The sequence below is a fragment of the Canis aureus genome, chromosome 26 (assembly GCF_053574225.1).
Source record: "Canis aureus isolate CA01 chromosome 26, VMU_Caureus_v.1.0, whole genome shotgun sequence".
In the NCBI taxonomy this organism is placed as follows: Eukaryota; Metazoa; Chordata; class Mammalia; order Carnivora; family Canidae; genus Canis; species Canis aureus.
The window spans coordinates 52,843,858-52,863,247 of record NC_135636.1 but is presented as its reverse complement, the minus strand read 5'-3'; the positions used below and the strand labels follow the sequence as shown (position 1 = coordinate 52,863,247).

Here is a 19,390-nt window from a genome sequence, read left to right as displayed (position 1 = left end):
GGCTGCCAGACCGCGGCTCGCCCTTGTTCGCTCGGGGAGACTTCCCCCGCCGCAGCCCCGTGAATGGCTCCTCACACGGCGGGCAGGCATCCGTGGGGCCGCCCCCGCCCCCGCCCCCGCCCCCGAGGAATTCCGCGGCGCTGGGCCGGGGAGGCAGGGCGCGAGGCTCGCCATTGGACGGGGCCGGCGCTCGGCTCCCCGCGCCCTCCGGCCCGGCTGGGGGGGCGGCCTTTGCCCCACGGGGCGCCGGGGATGTGCGGCCGCGGTCCCGACCCCAGCCCGGCCCGAGCGCGGCGAGGGGGGCGCAGGACCGGGCGGGAGGACCCCGCGCTCCCGCGTGCCCTGGTCAGGGCCCGGGGCGGGGCGGCCTGAGCCCGGGCGCCCCGGGGGCCCCGACGGCGCCGGCGCGCAGCCCCCGCGCCCCGCGCCCCGCCGAGCAGGTGGGGAGCCCGGAACTTTGGAGACGCGCGCGGCGGGACCGCGCACCGGGCCGTGGGGACGACCTGGGGCCCCGGGACCCGCGCGCCCCCGACGAGCGGGCGCGTGGGCATCGCCGGGGCGCGCGGCCCGGGAAGGAGCCGGTGCGCCCCCGCCCTCCCCCGCCCTCCCGCGGCCTCCCGCGGCCTCCGTCGCCCTCCGTCGCCCGGGCCGGGGGAAGGGGGCGGCCCCGTGCCCGCAGCGCCCCGCCCCGCCCGCCCGCCGCCCGCGCCCCGCGCCGAGCCCCGCGCCGAGCCCCGCGCCCCGCGCCCCGCGCCGCCCCGCCGCGCCCAGGGGAGGGGGCTTCCCACAATGCCCAGCGAGCCGCGCCCGCACTTGCGCCGTCCGGCCGCCCGCGGGGCAGCGACCCCCGCCCCCCCCGACGCCGCGCCGGGGCCCGCGGGGGGCGGCAGGGGCGGGGCGGGCGGGCGGCCGGCGGGGGCGGGGCCGGGGCGGCGGCCGCGGCCGGGGCGCCGCGCGGGCCAATCAGCGGCGGCCGGGCGCGCGCCGGGGGGCGGGGTCAGGGTCCGCGGGCGGGGCGCGCGCGGGCGGCGGGGGCCGCGGGGTTGGAGCGGGCGCGGGGGCGCGCGCCGGCCTGACGGACGGACGGCCGGACAGACGGCGCAGCAGCCGAGGCGAGCGCGCAGCTCGGACCCGCCCGGACGCGGCGCTCCCGGCGGCGGCGGCGGCGATCCCCCGCGCGGGTCCGGGGCCGCGGCGCCCGCCCTCGCCCGCCCTCGCCCGCCCTCGCCCGCGCCCCATGGGGTCACAGGTAAGCGGCGCCGGCTCATTGTCCGCGCGGCCGGGCCGGCGCATCGCCGCGGGGCCGCCCGGGCCGCCCGCTCGGGGCCGCTCGCTCCGGCCGGGCCGCGCCCCCGCCCCCGCCCCGCGCCCCCCGCGCCCGCCGCGCCCGCCGCGCCGCGCCGCGCCGCGCCCCGCCCCGCCCCGCGGGGGCGCCCTCCCGGCGGCGGTCGGCGCGGCCCGGCGGCGGCTCGGGGGCGGCGGGGGCCCGTGCGCGGCGCCAAGCGGCTCGGAGCCGGGGCGGCCCGGGGCGGGGCGGGGGCGGCGCGGGGTCCCCGCGGGGCTGCGCGCGGAGGCGGCGGGGTGCCCGGCGCCCCTCGGCCCTCGCCCCGCGCCCCGCGCCCCGCGCCCCTCTCCGCGCGCCCCTCTCCGCCGCGGCCCCCCGCCGTCACCCCCGGGGGGAATTCTCTCCGGCCGTAATTTCTGCTGCGTCAACGCCCGGCCCGGGAGGCGGCCCCGGGGCGAGCCCGCGCCCCCCGCCCGCGCGCCCCGCGCCCCCCGCCCGCGCGCCCCGCCGCGCCCGACCCGCCCGCGCCGAGTTTGCCAAGAGTCGGACCCGCGGGCGGGGGCGCGGCGGGGCGCGGCGGGGCGCGGGGTCATTGTCTCGGCGGACGCGGGCGCCGGCCTCGTCCCCGTCGTCCCCGCGGGAGCCTCCGGGGCGCCGCGGCCTCGGGGCGGGCGGGCGGACGGGGCGCGCGGGGCGGCCCGGGGCGCGGGGGGAGCGGGTCCGCCGCCAGCCGCGTCTTTGTTTCTCCGTAAATAGACATGTCAGTTCCGCAGGGGAGCACGAGCCGCTCCTGACAACTCAATCCGGCGGCGGATGGGGAGCCCTGCGCGCAGGAGGAGGGCTGCGGCCACCCGGGCCCGGCCCCGCCGACAGATGCGCCGTTCGCGGGGCTGAGCCGGCCGCGCACAATAGGGCCGCGCCAGGACCCGGGCCCAGACCCAGCGCGGCGACCCCAGGTACCCCCGACACCGAGGACAGACAGACAAAAGAAAGTTTCACTGAGATCCTCTGCGAATGCGCCCGCGCTCTCCGCGCTGCGGTGCCGGCGACAGGATCGCCATCAGCATTGTTTCAAGAAATGCTAATGAGCCAGCGCAGGGGGGGGAGGTCTTTTTGCAAACTGCGAGGCGCGCGGACACCTGTGCACGGAGCGCCCGCGCGCGTTTTTAAGGGTGCCGCCTGCAGAATCTTTCATTTTGGGTTTTATCGTCAAAGCGAACTTTCCGAGCGGGTGACAGACTTGTGGATCCGCTCCGTGGCCGCCCCGCGCGCCGCCTGTGCGAGGCTGTTTGCACCCTGCGGGAGCGGCTCATGCCTCGCTCCCCGAAGGGAAATGTAGAGAAGGGGCTTTCCGCAAGGAGAGTGAAGGAAACCGAAGCGTCTCGCCATCCTCGAGTTGTTCCCCTCGGCGTGTTTCGTGATAGTGTTCAGGTATTTTGAGCTGAAAACTTTGGGACGCCTCGGCATTCCAGCAGGGAGGAAGTGAGTGGTAGGCGTGGCGAGGCGAGGGCGTCACACCGCAGCCCTGGGTCCCCTCTGCCGCAGGCCTCATCTCCGTGTCCTTCGCTGGGGGGCGGGGGCTGTTGTGCGTTTTCTTTAGGGGGTGACGGTCGAAGGCACTCCCTTGAGGCTGTTCAGACGCCCCCAAACGCAGCCTTTCCTGGAGGCCAGCCTTGGAACAACACTTAAATAAGCCTCTCGTTGACATCATCCTGGGTGTAAGAGTGTCGTTCTGATGAGAGAATTCCTGCCGAGGGGCCGAGGGTGGGCTGTGTTCTGTTCAACAACGCGTCGTTCCTGTGCTCCGGGCACCCCACCCCCCACCCCTCCGCACACCCACCTTCGGGTGCTCAGGACCGGCCGACTGTCGCCCACGGGGCAGCCACCCTGGCTGATGCACTTGGTCACATCAGGCCCGGGGGTCCCCCGCCCCCGTGGCACCTGCGGCCCTCCCTCACACGCCGGCAGAAGGCGTGAGGCGGACTCCTGGAAAGGCAAGACCACCTCGGGATGGGCGGACCCCCGCAAGCCTGAAGTCCCGCCGCCATCAGACGGGGTGTTGTTTACCAACACGTTACACAAAATTAAGTTTTTAGCAGAATGAACTTTCCAACGTTGTCCTTATGTGGGGCTTTTCAAATTAAGCGAAATTGGGCCACTCTGTCCCTGTGGTCTGTGTTTCTGGGACAGCTGTACAGCACTCCTGCTTTGTTCTCTATCAGAGGTCTTAGACCAGCCTCTGAGCGCCAAGGAGACCCATTTAGTGCTCGGTGTTTAGGAGCGCCACAGCCCAGGAACCTGAGCTAATTCCTCACTTTCCCATATGTCATGTGCCCAGGTGCCTTCTTGGCTGCTGGGTTAAAGCGAGGAGAGAGTTCTAGAAGCCAGTGCTGCTGCCCGCCCGCCCTCACGCCTGTGTCCCAGCACCTGCCACGGCACTGCCCGGTTCTGGGGGCTTCACATTGCCCCCGACTCACGTTCTCGTAAACGTGCGGGCTCCTTCTTCTTCTGACCTAACGTATTTTACCTTCACGTCTGTTGAGTGATGGCAAATGGTCAAGAATTCCCGTGTCTGCCCCTCCCCTCAAAAAAGAGATCCTCCCAGTTTGTTTTAATGGCCTCCCTGCTAAGAAGTGGATGATTAAAAATCTCTATTGAGGCCACAGGCTGATCTAAGTGTTTGAGACCCTGCCTCGTCCCGATCATGGTTCGCACGTCCCCGGCCCGCAGCTGCGGCTGTGGCACGGCCGGCGTGGCTGTGGTCTCACGCCGTGAGCTCGGCACAGGTTTTCCACCTTTTCTGTCGTTCCAGCCTAAATACTTTGTGTAGCTTATCTGTGCACACGCAGGCTTTGTGTCCCGGCCTGCTGGTGATGGCACAACGCGACCCGTGATGTTATTTATCAATGAAAAAGTCATGGAAAAGAGAAAAAAACCTTTCTCGACAAATAAGTTGTGCGTTGAAGGATAAAAGGAGCTAGGCTGGCCAACTCTGACACAGAGTTTTCTGCTCAGTTTCTTTCTTTTTTTAAAGATTTTATTTTTATTTATTCACGAGAGGCACAGAGAGAGAGAGAGACAGAGAGACGGGCAGGGGGAGAAGCAGGCTCCCTGTGGGGAGCCCGATGCGGGACTCGATCCCGGGACCCCGGGGTCACAACCTGGGCCAGAGGCAGATGCCCGACCACTGAGCCACCCAGGTGCCCCTTTTCCTCATTTTTTTCTCAGTAATGCTATCGAGTCATATTCAGGTTGAAAAGTTATTAAATATTTTTAACATAATTTGGATTCAAAAACCGCTAACGTAGGTATTTTAGAATAAAAATTGAGAAATAACATTCACGTATCTTTCAACAGCATTTATAGAGATTTTGTGTCTCAACCGGAGTTTCTGAGCCACGTTAGAGGGACGTTCCCGGGGTTCTCATTCCTAGGGACCCTGGGCATTGCCGAGGACCTGGGCCAGGCTGGGGGCGGCATTTCTGCAGGGCTTGGTGATCTGTTGGGACAAGTCGAGCATCCCTCAGACACAGGACCAGTAATGGGACCCAGTGTAGGTGACAGATGCTAGTGAAACAGCCCCAGAGCCTGGAGGGGGGACAGCGTGCAGACCACCTGGTGGGGAAGGGGGCGTCTGAATCCCAAAGGCTGCGGAGGGAGAGGGGATCCGCACAGACTCCTTCCCACCCCGTGGGGCGCTGACCCCGGGTCCAGTATTGTGGGGCACACTCTGTCGGGAGCTCTGCTGTGCCGGGAGGACGGCTGGCGAGAGGGTGGGACTGCAGGGCCAGGCGCTGCTGGGGGTGACGGGCAGGGAGAGCAGTCGCGGATCCCGCCTCCCACGGGGCACGCTGGCCACTCGGTCTTTTGGAAAAGGTGCGGCGAGGTGGCCCCTTGCCCCTCGCAGCGTGCGTGCCCCTTCCTCGGTGAAGTCAGCAGTTGGGGTTCCCATTTGCCAAGGAGAGTACGAAGACCCACGTGTGTGGGAATAATCACCTTTCTAAACCGCCTTGTTTATAGAGAATTTGGACGGCACGTGCGTGGGTGAGAGCTCCTTCCTCTCCGAGCCGCGCCCCCGTCTCACCTGCCGCGGAGCCTGCCCTTCACCGGTGCAGGTGCATCCGACGTCCCGCCTCGTCCTCTTTGTAGGAAGGAAGGAGGCCTTTAGGACCCTCCGCGCCGAGAGCTGCCTCCGTGGAAGGTGGGCGCCACGGCTGCGGGGCTTTGGGCACGTCGTCGCCTTGTCCGCCCGTGTGCGGTGGCCGCGCGGCCGGGCGGTCTGCCTGAGGCCCTCTGTCCATGCTCTGAGCGTCCGCAGTGGCGGAGGTCGTGCTTTCTGGGGCGACGAGGGGCCGGTGCGGACGTGGGCTTCCAGAACCACGCTCACGTGATGCGCTGAGCGGCCCGCCTGGCAGAGGCACAGCCTGTCACGGAGCAGCTGGCGCGCCAGCCCCCGGAGCCGTCCTTGCGGAGCGGGAAGGCCCCGCGGGGGCTGGGCGGTGGGGGGTGGCGAGTGGGGGCCAGAGCCGCGCCAGGACCCCACGCGGGTGGCCCTGCAGAAGCAGGAGGAAGAGGAAGATGAGAGCCTTGGGGCGCGTGTGGTTTTAGGTGGTGCCGTGGCCGCTGGACCGTGGTCTGTGGTCTTCTCTTGGCGTGGCCCTATTTGAATCTTAAAATGGTTTATTTTCTTTTCTTATCCGGTTGCATTTAAGGTAGCTGAGCTTCTGAGCAGCAGCACCGTCTCAGGAGGCTCGGAGTGGGCTCGGGACCCTTTCGGAGCAGAAGTGGCCGGCTCGCGTTAGCGGGGGACGTGCTCCCCGCGGAGGGCAGCCAACTGCCCAGGTGCTCTGCGGACCCGCTGCAGGCCTGGCAGTGCCCGTGGGCCGGTCAGATGCTCACGTGCCAAGTGGGTCCGGTGCTGGGCCCGCCGCTGTGCCGTCACGGCCTGTGGGGCGCCCTCGCTCGTGGTTCCCCGTGTGTGCGGGGTCCGTGTCCCCAACAGCAGCGGGGACTGCACGTCAGGTGCGCCTGTGGGTCGCGCAGCGGAGCCCTGCCGGTGGGTCACAGGGCCGGCCCGGGCCTTATGGCCTGAAGGCCTCGTGCTCCTCCTGCTGGGCCCGCGGGCTCCATGGCTGCGTGGGCGGCTGTCGGCGGGAGCTTCCCAGCCTGGGTGCCGGGCCCCGCGGGCGGGGGGTGGGCTTGCTGCGGGACGGGCACACTCGGAACCGCTGCCCGGGGCCTGCGCTCAGCTGTGACCCCGCCCTCCGGGCCGCCGCCGCTGCTGGAAGTGCCTTGATTTACCCCGTTTCAGTGTCTGGGTCCTGCCCAGTCCGCACTTCCTCCACCTACTTCTCAGGCGTCACAGGTGGGGGATGGGGGGGGGTCTCCTGCACGAAGCCCTTAAGTGAGAGCAGGTCGTGGGTGGACACTGTCGCAGACCCGGTCCTCGCAGCCGGTGAGCACTGGGGCCGCCTGCGGAACCTCCTTACGTTCTGACGTTTTTAGTGACGATGCAAAGGTGCCTGACCTGTGATTTTTTTTTTTTTTGTAAGATTTTATTTATTCATGAGATAGAGGCAGAGACACAGGCAGAGAGAGAAGCAGGCTTCTGCGGGGACCGTGATGCAGGACTCGATCCTGGGACCCTGGGGTCATGACCTGAGCTGAAGGCAGGCGCTCAACCCCTGAGCCCCCCGGGACCCCTATCCTGTGATTTGAAGTGACTCTGACTGGCTGTGTGAGCAGCTGTAATTCCTTATATCTGAAGACAAACTAAAGGACGTTTGTTTTTTAAATGACATTTATTTGTTTGCTTATTTATTTACTTGAGAGAGAGACAGAGATCGGAGTGGGGTCGGGGGCAGAGGCTGGGGGCGTCTCCGGCACAGCCTCCCCGCCCCACCGAGCGCAGAGCTGGACAGTCGCCCCGTCTCACCGCCCCGGGGTCGTGGCCTCCGCTGAAGTCCAGAGTCAGCCCCGAACCCACTGAGCCGGGACCCTGGGCACCGGGGGGGCGGGGGCACCAGGAGGCTCCAGGACGAAAGCTGACGCTGGCACCCCGAGTGAGGGGAGCATCTTCGGGCCCTTTCACCAAGGGCGCTCTTGTCAGCCGTGCGGGGCCCCTGCTGGTCTCGGGTCGCCTTCGTCTTTGCTGTTGCTGATCTTTGCACCTGTGCACGGGGACGCGGTGGCCGCCTTCACCTGTGCTGATACACAAACAGGTTTCTTTATCTTTTTTTTAAAGATTTCATTTATTCATTTATTTATGAAAGAGAGAGAGAGAGGCAGAGACACAGGCAGAGGGAGAAGCAGGATCCATGCAGGGAGCCCGATATGAGACTCGATCCCGGGTCCCCAGGATCACACCCCGGGCCAAAGGTGGTGCTAAACCGCTGAGCCCCCCGGGCTGCCCAACAAACGAGTTTCTATATTTTTTTGTTGCTTTTACTTCACTTCGTGTGCAGATTTCCCCCCTTTGACCAGAGAATATCGCGAAGGACTTTCCAGAGCTCCTAGTAGGCTGCGTCCACGCGGACGGGACCCGCTCGTCGGCCGCCGACCCACCGGGAGGCTGAACAAAGTGGTTTTTAATATTGGGCGAGCTTGACTCTCGTTTCCTCTTACGTTGGGGGAACGAGGCCGGAACAAGGAGTTTAAAGGTGACGGTGTCTTTGGACGTCCCTTTGGGTTCAGTTGGTTTAACGCGGGGCGCCCGGCTGGCTCAGTTTGAAGAGCGTTCCACTCTGCATCTTGGGGTTGTGAGTTCGAGCACCGCGTCGGGTGTAGGGACTACTCAAATACATAAATAAGTGAACTTTAAAAAATTTAAGGAAAGAGAGAGAGAAGTTGGTTTACACTCGCCTGCTGGCCCTGATTGGACACCGCGGGACACACCCAGGTCTCTGACCCCTTGGCTCCGTGGGCACTGCCGCTGCTGAGAACGCGGCCCCACCAGCCTGGGGCGGGTGATGGGCCGGGGGGAGGTCGTCGTGGGACGAAGGAGTCGTCAAGCGCAGAGCCACGTGGCCAGGCGGGCAGGGAGGCCAGCCCCGAGCAGCGGGCCTTCACGGTGTCCCGCGGGTGCCCGGCGCAGGGGCGGCTCGCTGTTTCCCGGGAGACCAGGGGCCGTGCCGCCCCGGGAGAGGGCCCGGCAGGCCGAGCGCCAGCAGCCCTCGAGCGCGTGACCCCAATTTGCTTGAGGTCGTTCGGGATCATCTTACTCTTTACTTAGGATCTTGCCTCTCGTCTTGAGCACGAATATCCAGGGGATCGTGGCGTTGACGTCAGTGACGTGGACATGTGACTCCGGGTACGGGTAGTGGTTTGTGCAGGACCCGCCAGGACTGTCCTTGGTGTCGCTGTGCTGCCCCCCCCCCCCCCGCCGTGTCTGTGCCTGTGAGCGGCCTGTGCCCCGCGCGGCCTGCGCTCAGGTGGGCGCTCTCCCCGCGTCCCGCGGCAGCCCGTGGGGAAGGACCGGCACCCGGCCTCCACTCGTGGCCGCGCTGCGTCTGGCTTCCCATGAGGGCGGAGCGGGCCAGTGGTGCTCACCCGGGCCCTGTGAGCTCGTCCGCACACCCCACCGCTGAGTTGTGTGGGGCGGACGCAGGTCGACGTGCACTGGGTGGGTGGCTGCAGGACAGAGGTGTCCTAACAGACACCACAAGCCCGGGTGCAAGCGGCAGAGACCCACTCCCTCAGGGTCTGGAGGCCGGAGGTCCTGGGTCCGGGTGGGGCAGGGCCACTGTCCCTGCAGAGGCTCGGGGATGCTCCCTCCTGCCTCTTCCAGCCTGTGGCATCTGCCCGCAATCCTGGGGTTCTTGGCCTTGGGCTGCGTCGCGCCGACATCTCCGGCCACAGGATCCTGCCCCCCCCGCCCCCCGCTGGGCCTAGATTCCCTTCTTCGTAGGACGTCTGTCGTGTTGAATCAGGATCCGCTGTCAGGACTCACCTTGACCTGATTACGTCTGCAAAGACCTGTTTCTGGAAAAGGTCGTGCTGGCAGGTGCAGCGTCAGCACTGGAGCGGGTCTCTGGCTGCGCCGCGATGTGTCCCACGGCACCACCGCGGGGGACGCCCGTCTCGTGGGCACCTGGGTTTCCGGGTCTTGCGTCACCGAGGCTTCCCCCGGCTGCTGCTGTCGGTTCTCATGCCGCCACTCTTGGGATGGCGACGCAGGCGACAGGGTGTCGGCGGGTGTGTGCGGCGGGCGGGGCCCTTGGCCATCGAGGTCCTTGCTGCGGGGACGTGCTGGCCCTGGGGCCCCGGGAGGGTCGGAGGTCGTTCACGGGGCCCAGGTGCTCCGCGCTCCTTGCAGGCCGCATGGGGGTGGTCGCCGCCGTCACCCCGCGGGTCACAGCCCTGCCGGGCCGGTGACAGGCACCCCGCAGCCCCGGAGCCGCGGCACCAAGGCCTGCAGCTCTGACACCCGACCCGCGCCTCAGCGTCTCCAGCTCAGTCACAGATTCTCCCGAGACCGTGGAAGCGGTGGTTCTCCCGTGACCGAGTGCTTATATACTTGCCTTGGACGTTTTCGGACACACGCAGGGTTGGAGACACGTCGGGTCACCCGCTGGCCCTGTTGCCTCCCTGCCCCCGGGGTTCGGGGCGCATTCTCCTGTGCCTGGCGGGGCCGTGCCAGGGGTGCCGACCTGCTGCTCAGCCCCGCGCCCACCCGGTTCCAGTCTCGGGGTTTGCCTGGAGTCCCGACACCTTCCCCTCGGGGGGGTGGGGCTCTGAAATCACGTTTATTCTGTTTTTGTGCTACTTATTGGTGGAGAAATTGGAGGTGCGGGTGCTGGGTGTTGGCCTGGCTGGTTGTGTCCTGAGCCCTGGAGAAGCCCCCCCTCGTCCCCACCGAGGGTCTGTAAGTCGGGGGGGCGTGACGCCCACACCTGCAGGAACGACGAGTACATCAAGACTTTCAAGTTCCTGGGGCGCCTGGGGGTTAAGCGTCCGACCCCTGGTCTAGGCTGAGGTCTCGATCCCAGGTTGTCGGAGCCGAGGTCGCTCCCCTGCCCCGAGGTCAGGACCCGAGCTGGGGTCAAGTCGACCCGTGGCCGGCGGAGCCCTGGGTGCCCCGTGTGCTTTCTCTTGATGGGACATATGTGGAATTTTCAAAACAATGATCACCTGTGGCAGTTTTGTTTTAAGATCTGTTTATTATTTAAGATTTTATCTATTCATTCACGAGAGACACAGAGAGAGGCAGAGACCCAGGCAGAGGGAGAAGCAGGCTCCATGCAGGGACCCCGACGTGGGACTCGATCCCAGGACCCCGGGGTCACAGCCTGGGCCCGAGGCAGATGCGCCACCGCTGAGCCCCCCGAGCGTCCTAGTTTTGTTTTAAAATTTAAAGCGTGTCAGCGGTTAATGAAACACAGGAACGTCGCGTAGGTTCGTTCAGTCTGTGGGAAAGGCCTCAATTGACTTTAAGTTGATTTTCATGGAGTTTTCGCTAAAACACGAATCGAGCTCCCCTCTGCCTCTCTAACCTGGGGAGGCGGGTGTAGTTTTGCTGGGGTTTGGAACCTTCCCGTTGGCGAGAGTTGGTTGCGGAGGGGCCGCGGCCGGGGGTCGGTGCCGGCGCCTCGGGCTCAGGGCGCGGGTCTTGCCTTCGGAGCATCTCGGTGCCCGCCTCTTGCCTCATGCAGGCGCGTGGGCTGCTCTCTTCGCCGTCGTTTCCCCGTGGACCCGTGTAGTGGAGCCAGCCCTGGGTGGGCGCACGCTGGGGGCAGCCGCATGGGGAGCGATGCTTCCAGAACACTGGCGCCCGGGTAGGGCTGGGGGGCTCGGGTGTCATCGCCCATCCCTGGTCGCGCCGTCTCCTGCGCCCCCGGAAGGGAACGGCCGCACCGCGTGGCCGTGGTCTGTGCTGGGCGCCAGCGAGCGCGACATCCCACCTGGGCCCGGGACGGCGACCGCTCACAGGCCAGCGCGGTGACTGGCACGCACGCCGACTGCTCGGGGTCGTGGTGACGGGAGCCACTTGGCTGCCACCCGTGAGGGGACCCGCCGCCCGAGCCCGGTGCCCGCCGAGGACTCACCTCGTGCCCCTTCGGAGTCGCAGCTGGGTCGGGGCCCTGGCAGCCGCTGTGCGCCGGGAGGCCGTGCTCCTCACAGGGGACCCGGCGGCTGGGCCGGGACAGGCGGGTGCAGGCCTCGGGGGACCCCGCGGAGTGGACAGAGGCAAGTGGACGTCTCTCGTGTTCACGGCTCCGCTGCCGCCGCGCACGCTTCCCGCCAGGGTCTTGCAGGTTTGTCTTTGGTCTTTGGGTTTTATAAACAAGCGACTTGCTTTGGAGGGAAGCCGGCATCTTCGGCCGTGTGCTCGGCTGTCACTTCCTTCCACTTATTTGTCACAAACGTCTCAGCATCAACGTAAACGCCACCGGTTGTTCGTCTAAGGCGGTCTCCTCGGTTGTCACCCGTGTGCCTCCGGGCCAGGTCTGACGGCTGCTGTCACCGATAGTGCCGCCGCCATCCGTGAGCAGCTCCGAGTCTTGGGGGAAGAATGTCCCAAAGCAGATCGCTGCTCAGCGACGCGCAGTGTGGGCTCCCCGTGCTCCAGCAGGCCCGGGCCCCGGGGCCCCTGCGGCCGCCCCACCACCGTCCCCGGGCTCTGCAACCTCGTGTTCGTTTCTCCAGCCTCATCCGTGCCACCGTCCCCTTCGCGGTCTTTCCTTAGGATCCAGGAGGTCTCAGCGGGTTCTCGCAGGCCTTGCCCGAAGTCCTTCACGCCTGTGGTGGGAGGTCACAGGGTTGACCTTGACCCCAGCTGTGGGGCTCGCCCGGCACCCCTGGCCAGACCAGCCTCGGTGTCCTCCCCGGGGGGGCGGGTGGCCAACACAGACGGTGCCTGGCCTGTGCGGCAGCGCCCCTTGTCCCCGAGCCCCCTGCAGCCGGGTCCTGGAGCCAGCTTCCTGCCCAGGGCCTGAGGGCAGCGCGGCCCACGGAGCCAACGCTCTGGGCGCCCGCTTCCTTCAGGGAGCTGTGGTCACTGCCAGCCGGGCCGCCCCGTCCCCCACAGCCCCCAGTGGCCCCCGGTGAGTCCTCTCGAAACCCAGTTCTTTCCTTTTGAATCATGAGTTTTGTTTCTTCTTTTTCTTTTTTATTAAAGATTTTATTTATTTATTCATGAGACACAAAGACAGAGACAGAGAGAGAGGCAGAGACCCAGGCAGAGGGAGAAGCAGGCTCCCTGCAGGGAGCCCAATGCGGGACTCGATCCCGGGTCCGGGGTCACGCCCTGGACCGAAGGCAGCGCTAACTGCTGAGCCCCCCGGGCTGCCCGGAGTTTCGCTTCTTACAGGGCCCTGGGGCTGGTGGCAGCAGCACGTTAGCGCGCGGGGCTTTCCCCGGGAGAGGCCCGGCCTCCCTTATGTGCCGCCGAGGGGAGGGAGACTCAGCCCCCCCCCCCCAGGCCTCCCCCCCACCCCCCCGTGGTAGGGCCCGTGGCGCCTGCCGGGCTGGCACCTGCCTGACTCCCCGGGGCTCAGCTCCAGCTTGGCCATCCCCAGCCCCCCTCTTCTTGCGGCCTGGCTGTGCCCCGGGGGAGGCTGCACGCGGGCAGGGGCTCAGCTGGCTGCCGTGGGGGTGCCCCGCCCATCGCTGGGGCCTGGCCCATTCCGGGACACTCGGTGTCCATGTGCATCCGGGAAGCTGCGGGGCCGCGGTGGCCACGGGGCTTGTCTCCGGTCCCGGCTGCGACTGCGCACCTGGTCTGCTTCCCGCCCCGGCCGTGGCGTTGGCTCACTCAGTGGCTGGCCGTCCGTCCGTCCGTCATTTATTCAGTGTGATGGGCGCTTGCCTCGGCAAGGCCTGTGCTGTTTGCGGAAATGATGGGGGGACTTGGACACGTGTCAGAGCAGCCAGTGGACCTTCTGTCGGACACGAGAGCAGCGCAGGGCTGGGCCCTGCGGGGAGGGGCTCGGGCGGTCTGCTGCCACCAGAACCTTCCGCTCTTGCCTGCTCCGGGCGATCCAGGCCCGGGGTGGGGCTCAGCATTGGGGCCCCTGTGCATTGGGACCCGCAGCTTCTCTTGTTTCCAAGCATTCAACCTTTTTATTTTTATTTATGAAAGATTTTATTTACTCATGAGAGACAGAGAGAGAGAGAGGCAGAGACACAGGCGGAGGGGGAAGCAGGCTCCATGCGGGGACCCCGATGCAGGACTTGATCCCGGGACCCCGGAGTCACGCCCTGAGCTGAAGACAGATGCTCACCCGCTGAGCCCCCGGGTGTCCCTCAGGTGCTCACCTTTTAAGAAAAGAACGGCAGGTTAGAGGTGCAGGTTAGAGGTGCAGGTTAGAGGTGCAGGTTAAAGGTGCAGCGTTACTGGATGGGAACAGATGTTGCAGAACGTTCGCGCTGGTGTGTCTGGTTCCGGGTAGGTGGGAGTTCTCGGAATTATTCTTACAACTTTTCCAATAGTTGGAAAGTGTTTCAGCATAAACCGCAACTGCTTGTGCTGCTGGGGGGCAGGCGCTGCCTCCGGCCTCCTGTTTGGGGTCTGTTTCTGTCTTGGTGTCCGGGAGCCCGTGGTACAGGTGACATTTCCGGTCACAGGACATCTCAGGCTTAAAATTCACAGAAATGTGTTTCCTGGCTTGTGAAGCTGGTCGGCTTTCTTTTTAAGAAAAACAAAACAAAACCAAGTTGCCCTGTAGCTTATCCTGGGGGTTTTGTAACAAAGTCTCACAAGCCGGGGCCTTGGAATGACAGAGGAGCTGCCCTGGCTGTTCTGGGGCCAGAGTTGAAATCGGGTGTCCCCGGCCTGCTGTCCCGAGACGTCCAGCTCCGGGAGCCGGGCCTGTGGCCCCGAGGCTCTGTCTCCGCCTGGTCTTTCCCCGTGTCTCTCTGTCCAGATCCCCCTTATGCGACAACACCAGCACCGTTGGGTTTCGACCTCGTCTTACGCCGGTTAAATCTGCCAGGACCCTGTTTTCAAATTGGGTCACGTCGGCAGGTACTGGGGGCTGGACATCAGCACGGGATTCTGGGGACACAACTGAGCCGTGGAGTGTCTGCGTCCCCCCCGGGCTTGCAGTGGGCACCACACAGCCCACCCCAGATCGCGAGCGCTGTCCCGCCTGAGCCGCGTCTCCTGGGCACCGATGTGGTGGCACTGGGACGGCGCCGGGTGTGGTGCTTGGTGCGGCCTCGCCGTCCCCCTGCAAGTGCACTGGCCCAGATCGGGACGCGCCGTCTGCTTCTCCAGCGCTTAGGGTGGGACGTTTAAAAAAGACGTCTTAGGTTCAACCTGTAGGACTTCAGTTCTGCAGGGTTCACGTAAAAAAGGTCCTTGGCTCACCCGAGAGTGTGCCCCGAGCCTGCCCAGCGGGGGATGCGGCTCCAGAGGCTCGCGACCCCACGGCGACAGGCTGGCGGCCGTCCTGGGAGGAGTGCCCGGAGGCTTCCTGGAGGCGGCGGCCGCCGCTGGCTTGCCCTCCCGCTCCCACTCAGCCGGAAATCGCCTTTGTGGCTGAGACCCATGAGGGATCCGCACTGCCCGACGCCTCGCGCAAAACCAGGATGAGCAATAAGGAGCTTGACGGCCGTGAAGACCAGGCGGAACGAGGCTCGGCTCTGGCAGGGGCGTCTGGGAGGACGAGCTGAAGACCTGACCTCTTCCCCTTTTTCTCCCCGAACCCACAAGATGATGAAATTCCCCCGACCAGCTCCCCAGCCGCGGGAGCCGAGAAACCAGAAGTCCGCGGTACCGGGGCCGTCAGGTGGGCGGGCGCTGGCCCGTGTCCCCGGTGTCCCTCGAGCCCGCCCGGCCGTGCCTGTCCCCGCCGACCCCGGGGCCCGCTCCCACCTGCCAGGCCCCCAGGCGGGGCCTCGCCCCCTGAAGTGCCGGCCTCTGCGTCCCCGTTGTGGTTGCCAGGGCCCCCGCCGTCCCCAGGGCCCTGCCAGGCTCTCATGTGGACCCCCCCGGGCGGTGCCCTCGACGCCTCTGTCTCCGGGTCTCGCGGGCACCGTAGCCGTCCTGAAACACGCCCTCAGCTCTGGCGCTTCTGCGGCCGCTGGGTTCTTGTCCGCGGGCGGCAGCTGGGCTGGCCAGGCCGGAGGCTCAGGGCTCTGGCACCTGCAGGTGCCGGGGCGAGGCCGGGAGGCCGGGGGCCTCCGCTCGCAGAGCGGCCTCCGCACGCCGGCCCGGGTCAGCTCCTGCAGCAGAGTCGCTGGGCCCAGGCTGGCGGCGCAGACGTGTCCAGCTGCGGAGGCGGGCGCTCCTGGAGTCCCGGGCCAGCACTTCCCACTCCCGGGCACGCTCAGCGAGGGGGGCTGCCCGCCCCCGGACCTCGGGGCCGTCTTGAGAGGCCAGCGCTGCCCTCTGAACGTGTGCTGCCCCCGGCGGCCCCCCAGTGGCTCGTACCCCCCCCGGGGGGCTGCCCCTGCCCAGCCGCCCCCACTGCACCTTGTGCTGACCCGCCGTCGGCTGCTGGGGCTCGGGCCTTCTGGGGGGGCCCGTGTGGGAGGTGGGGCTGTGGCCTCCGCAGGTGCTCGCACCGGGTGACGTGGCGAGACCCCGGAGTTCTCCCCTGTTGCAAGTTGTGGGTGTGCAGTGCGGGGTGGGCAGGGGCCACCTGAGCGCACGGCCCCGCGGCCGGGGGGCGGGGGCGCCCTCGAGAGAGGAAGTGACGCAGAGGCAGGTAGGGAGGCCAGGCGAGGTCGGGGCAAGGAGGGGAACCGAGAGAGGCCGGGGAGGGGCTGGAAGTTGGCGCCCCCAGACCTGAGGCCCAGCCGCAGGAGGGTGCCCAGGGCTGCAGTTTCGGATCTGAGCGGCCGCAGAGTGGACGACGGAAGTGGGGCACCTCCCCGTGCCCGCTGGCTGTCGCTGGGAGGAGTCTGGGTAGCGTGGCCCCCGTATCACCCGCCGAGGGGCTGTCGGACCCGCAGAGGACGGCGTGGAAGCAGTGCTCCTCGTGGCTCCCCGGGCCGCCGTCTGCGAGCCCTGAACCCTCTACGGACCCCAGAGGCCGGAGCTGCGCCCGGGGCCGGGCCTCAGGCGGCTGACGTTGGCCCGGGGTGACGCCCCGGGATGAGTGGCGCTTCCCCTGCGGCCCGATGACCGCGGCCCCGGTGTTCCTTGGCGGTGGGAGCGGCGTGTGAGTGCGGGGCCGTCCGAGGAGCCGCGGCTGGAAGTCCCCCCGCAGATCTCTCCCGGCCCTCCCGGGACGCCTGTCCCCGTGCCTCCGCTCTGTACAGACGCCGCCGGTCCCACTGGACGAGGGCCACCGAGGGACTGCATCCGAGCGGTTGCACCTGCCACGACCCTGTGCCCAAGGAAGTCCAAGGTCTCAGGAAGTGGGGCTGGAAACACAACTAACGGATTTTGTGGGACAGACAGACGCCACCCCACAGATGGCGAGGCTGAGTCTGACCTGTCGGGCGTCGCACGGCGGGACCCGGCAGCTCGGCCGGTGCAGACAGGTGGAGGCTGGGGAACCAAGACCCCGCGGTTGACCCGAAGCTCCTTCGGGCTTGGATCCGTCGCCTGGGCCCTGAGCGTCTTCACAGCAGACTCCTTCCTGCCCTGGAAGGTGGTACAAGTGACTCTCGCATGCAAGTCCCTCCCGACGGGAATCGGTGGTTTTCCCGCTGCAGACTGCGGAGTTCGCAGCTGATTCGCAAGCCGCCCTGATCGGGTGGTGATTTACTCCACGATTGTCCACACAGGCTGAGACGCAGAGCCCGGCAGGCGGTCGCCCTCCCCGTCGCCCTCCCTGATTCTCACAGGGTCGGCTTTACTGCGAGGAAACCGGGCGGTGAGGGGCATGGCTTCCTGATGGGAACGTGGGTACCTGGCCCTGGACGCCCTGTCCACGGGCCAGGATCCAGGGACGGTCACACTCCCGACGCCGCCAGCACCTTGTAGCCTTTGGCGCCTCCGGGGACCGGGGCTGATCGCTGGATGGGCTTCCTGGACTTGAGGCAGGTGTCGGCCCCCCTCGGTGCCGTGGAGGCCGGGTGCGAGGAGTGACCCCCGTGGTGGGGTGGCCGTTCCCGTGGAGCCTCCTTCCACCACCGCCCCTGGGTGGTGACCCCGCGGGGCCTGAGGCACCAAGGCCGACAGCCGTCAGCCTCCCTGCGGCCCCGTGAACGCGCGCGACCCGTGGCCGGTGCTCGGGGTGGTTCAGCAGCGGGGCCCCAGGGTCTGGGCTGGGGGTGGCCCTGCCCGTCACGTTCCTGCAGCAGGAGGGGGGTGAGGAGGGGGGGCGGGGGTGCAGGACCCGGACCCCTGGTGGGGGTGAGAGCCTGTCCTTGCTCGGCCCATCCTCCCCGCCCGTGACTGAAGCAGAATGACAGCTTTTGTTGTTTTGTTTTTTTATTTATTTGAACCTTATTGCCACTAAAATACAAAAGTGGCTAAAAATGAGAGCCTATCAATTTTAACACTTCCCGTGAAAGCAGCAGCTAAATAGTGGCTTTTAGATGAATATCAAAGGTCACCTGCTCACTGCTAAGGACACAAAAAACAATTAAAAAATAAGAATTCAAAGAAGAACAGTTAGAATACGTCTGTGCGCCCGACGGCCAAAATCAGCCAATATTGTTGTGTTTTAACGGAAACTACAGACCTTTATCCTTTTTTTTTTTTTAAAGAAATTAAAGTATCACAGATAAAGTTGCAATCCCCTGGTTGTGTGCCCCTCCCGTTCCGCTCACCTTCGCTCCCAGACACGCGCACTTCGTGGTCTCGTGTGCATCACCGCGCGTGTTGATGCTTCCTCTACGAACAATAGTAACGACGGCAAACATAGCTGCTCGGTGTGTGCAGACGTTCTTATAGGGACCGTGTGCCTCGTATCTCATTTAATCTTCACAATAACCTGAAAGGTAAGTATGATTATCATTTTCATGTTGCAGATGAGAAACTTGAGGCACAGAGACATTGAGTGATTCCCCGAGCCCCCGAGGCCCGCGGTCCGGGCCGTGCTTGCGGCCTCAGGACTCGCCGATAGGAAATGACCCCTGAGCCTCAGGGTGGCGAGAGGGATGGTTCTGTGCAGGTCCTACCTGTGATTTCAAGAAGTGTTACCACTCGTAGCCCCTTTGCAATAGGACGTCCTCACGCAACATCTTTGGTATTTAGTCTTTCCGACGCGTGTAGATCTCGTGTGTGTGTTTTAACTGCTACGCAGTGTTCTTTGCTGTGCCCGCGGCACGGTTGTCTACTCCCCTGTGTACTTCTAGTTAACGTCTCCCACCGTGCATGGGGACAAAACAGTTTTTTTGTGGTGAGAGTCTTAGTAACCAAAAAAAAAAGGAAAAAAAAGAGAAAAAAAAACAGGCACCTTGGGGGCTCAGTCAGGTGAGCATCTGCCTTCGGCTCGGGTCATGACCCCAGGGTCCTGGGCTGCAGCCCCGTGTCGGGGTCTCTGCTGGGCGGAGGGCCTGCTTCTCCCTCTCCCTCTGCTTGTGTGCTCACTCACGTGCTCTCTCTCTCTCTCAAATAAATAAATAAAATGTTTTTTTTAATTTATTTATTTTTTTATTTTATTTTTTATTTTTTATTTTTTACGTTATTTTTGTTATTTTTATTTTATTTTTATTTTTTAATTTTTTAATTTTTTTTTAAATTTTTTATTTTTTTAAAAGAGAGTTTTGGGGATCCCTGGGTGGTGCAGCGGTTTGGCGCCTGCCTTTGGCCCAGGGCGCGATCCTGGAGACCCGGGATCGAATCCCACGTCGGGCTCCCGGCATGGAGCCTGCTTCTCCCTCTGCCTGTGTCTCTGCCTCTCTCTCTCTCTCTGTGTGACTATCATGAATAAATAAAAATTTCTAAAAAAAAAAAAAAAGAGAGAGTTTTGGTAACTTTTTTTTTAACCACTAAAGGAATGGAATCGGCTGCGGTTGACCTGCAGTGTTCCACTAGTTGCAGGCGTACGACGCGGAGACTGGGCAGGCGTGTACAGTGTCTGGGGCTCATGGCGGCCAGCGGCCCTACACCCCCCGACCCGACCATGGCCTTGAGCGTGTTCTCTAGAGTTAAGAGTCGTTTCTTGGTTTGTCCCTTTTCCCCCTTTGTTCATTACTTTTGTTTCTTAGATTCCACACACGAGCGCGATCGTACGGGGTTTGTCTTCCTCGGACTTGTTCTGC

At 65.0% G+C, this 19,390-nt stretch overlaps 1 protein-coding gene across 4 annotated transcripts in view; it reads left to right on the top strand.

The window, feature by feature from the left end:
- Nucleotides 1-1,170: 1,170 nt before the first annotated feature.
- The window catches only part of ZBTB46 (zinc finger and BTB domain containing 46), a 50,594-nt gene continuing 32,374 nt past the window's right edge, over nucleotides 1,171-19,390 (top strand). For 2 of the 4 annotated variants that reach the window (XM_077873970.1, XM_077873973.1), the window contains exon 1: nucleotides 1,171-1,249. The gene's annotated coding sequence lies outside the window, so the exon portion shown is untranslated. Of the gene's footprint in view, nucleotides 1,250-2,061; nucleotides 2,242-2,325; nucleotides 2,717-19,390 lie in introns of those variants that run through there. The other 2 variants (XM_077873971.1, XM_077873972.1) reach the window with 2 other exon arrangements.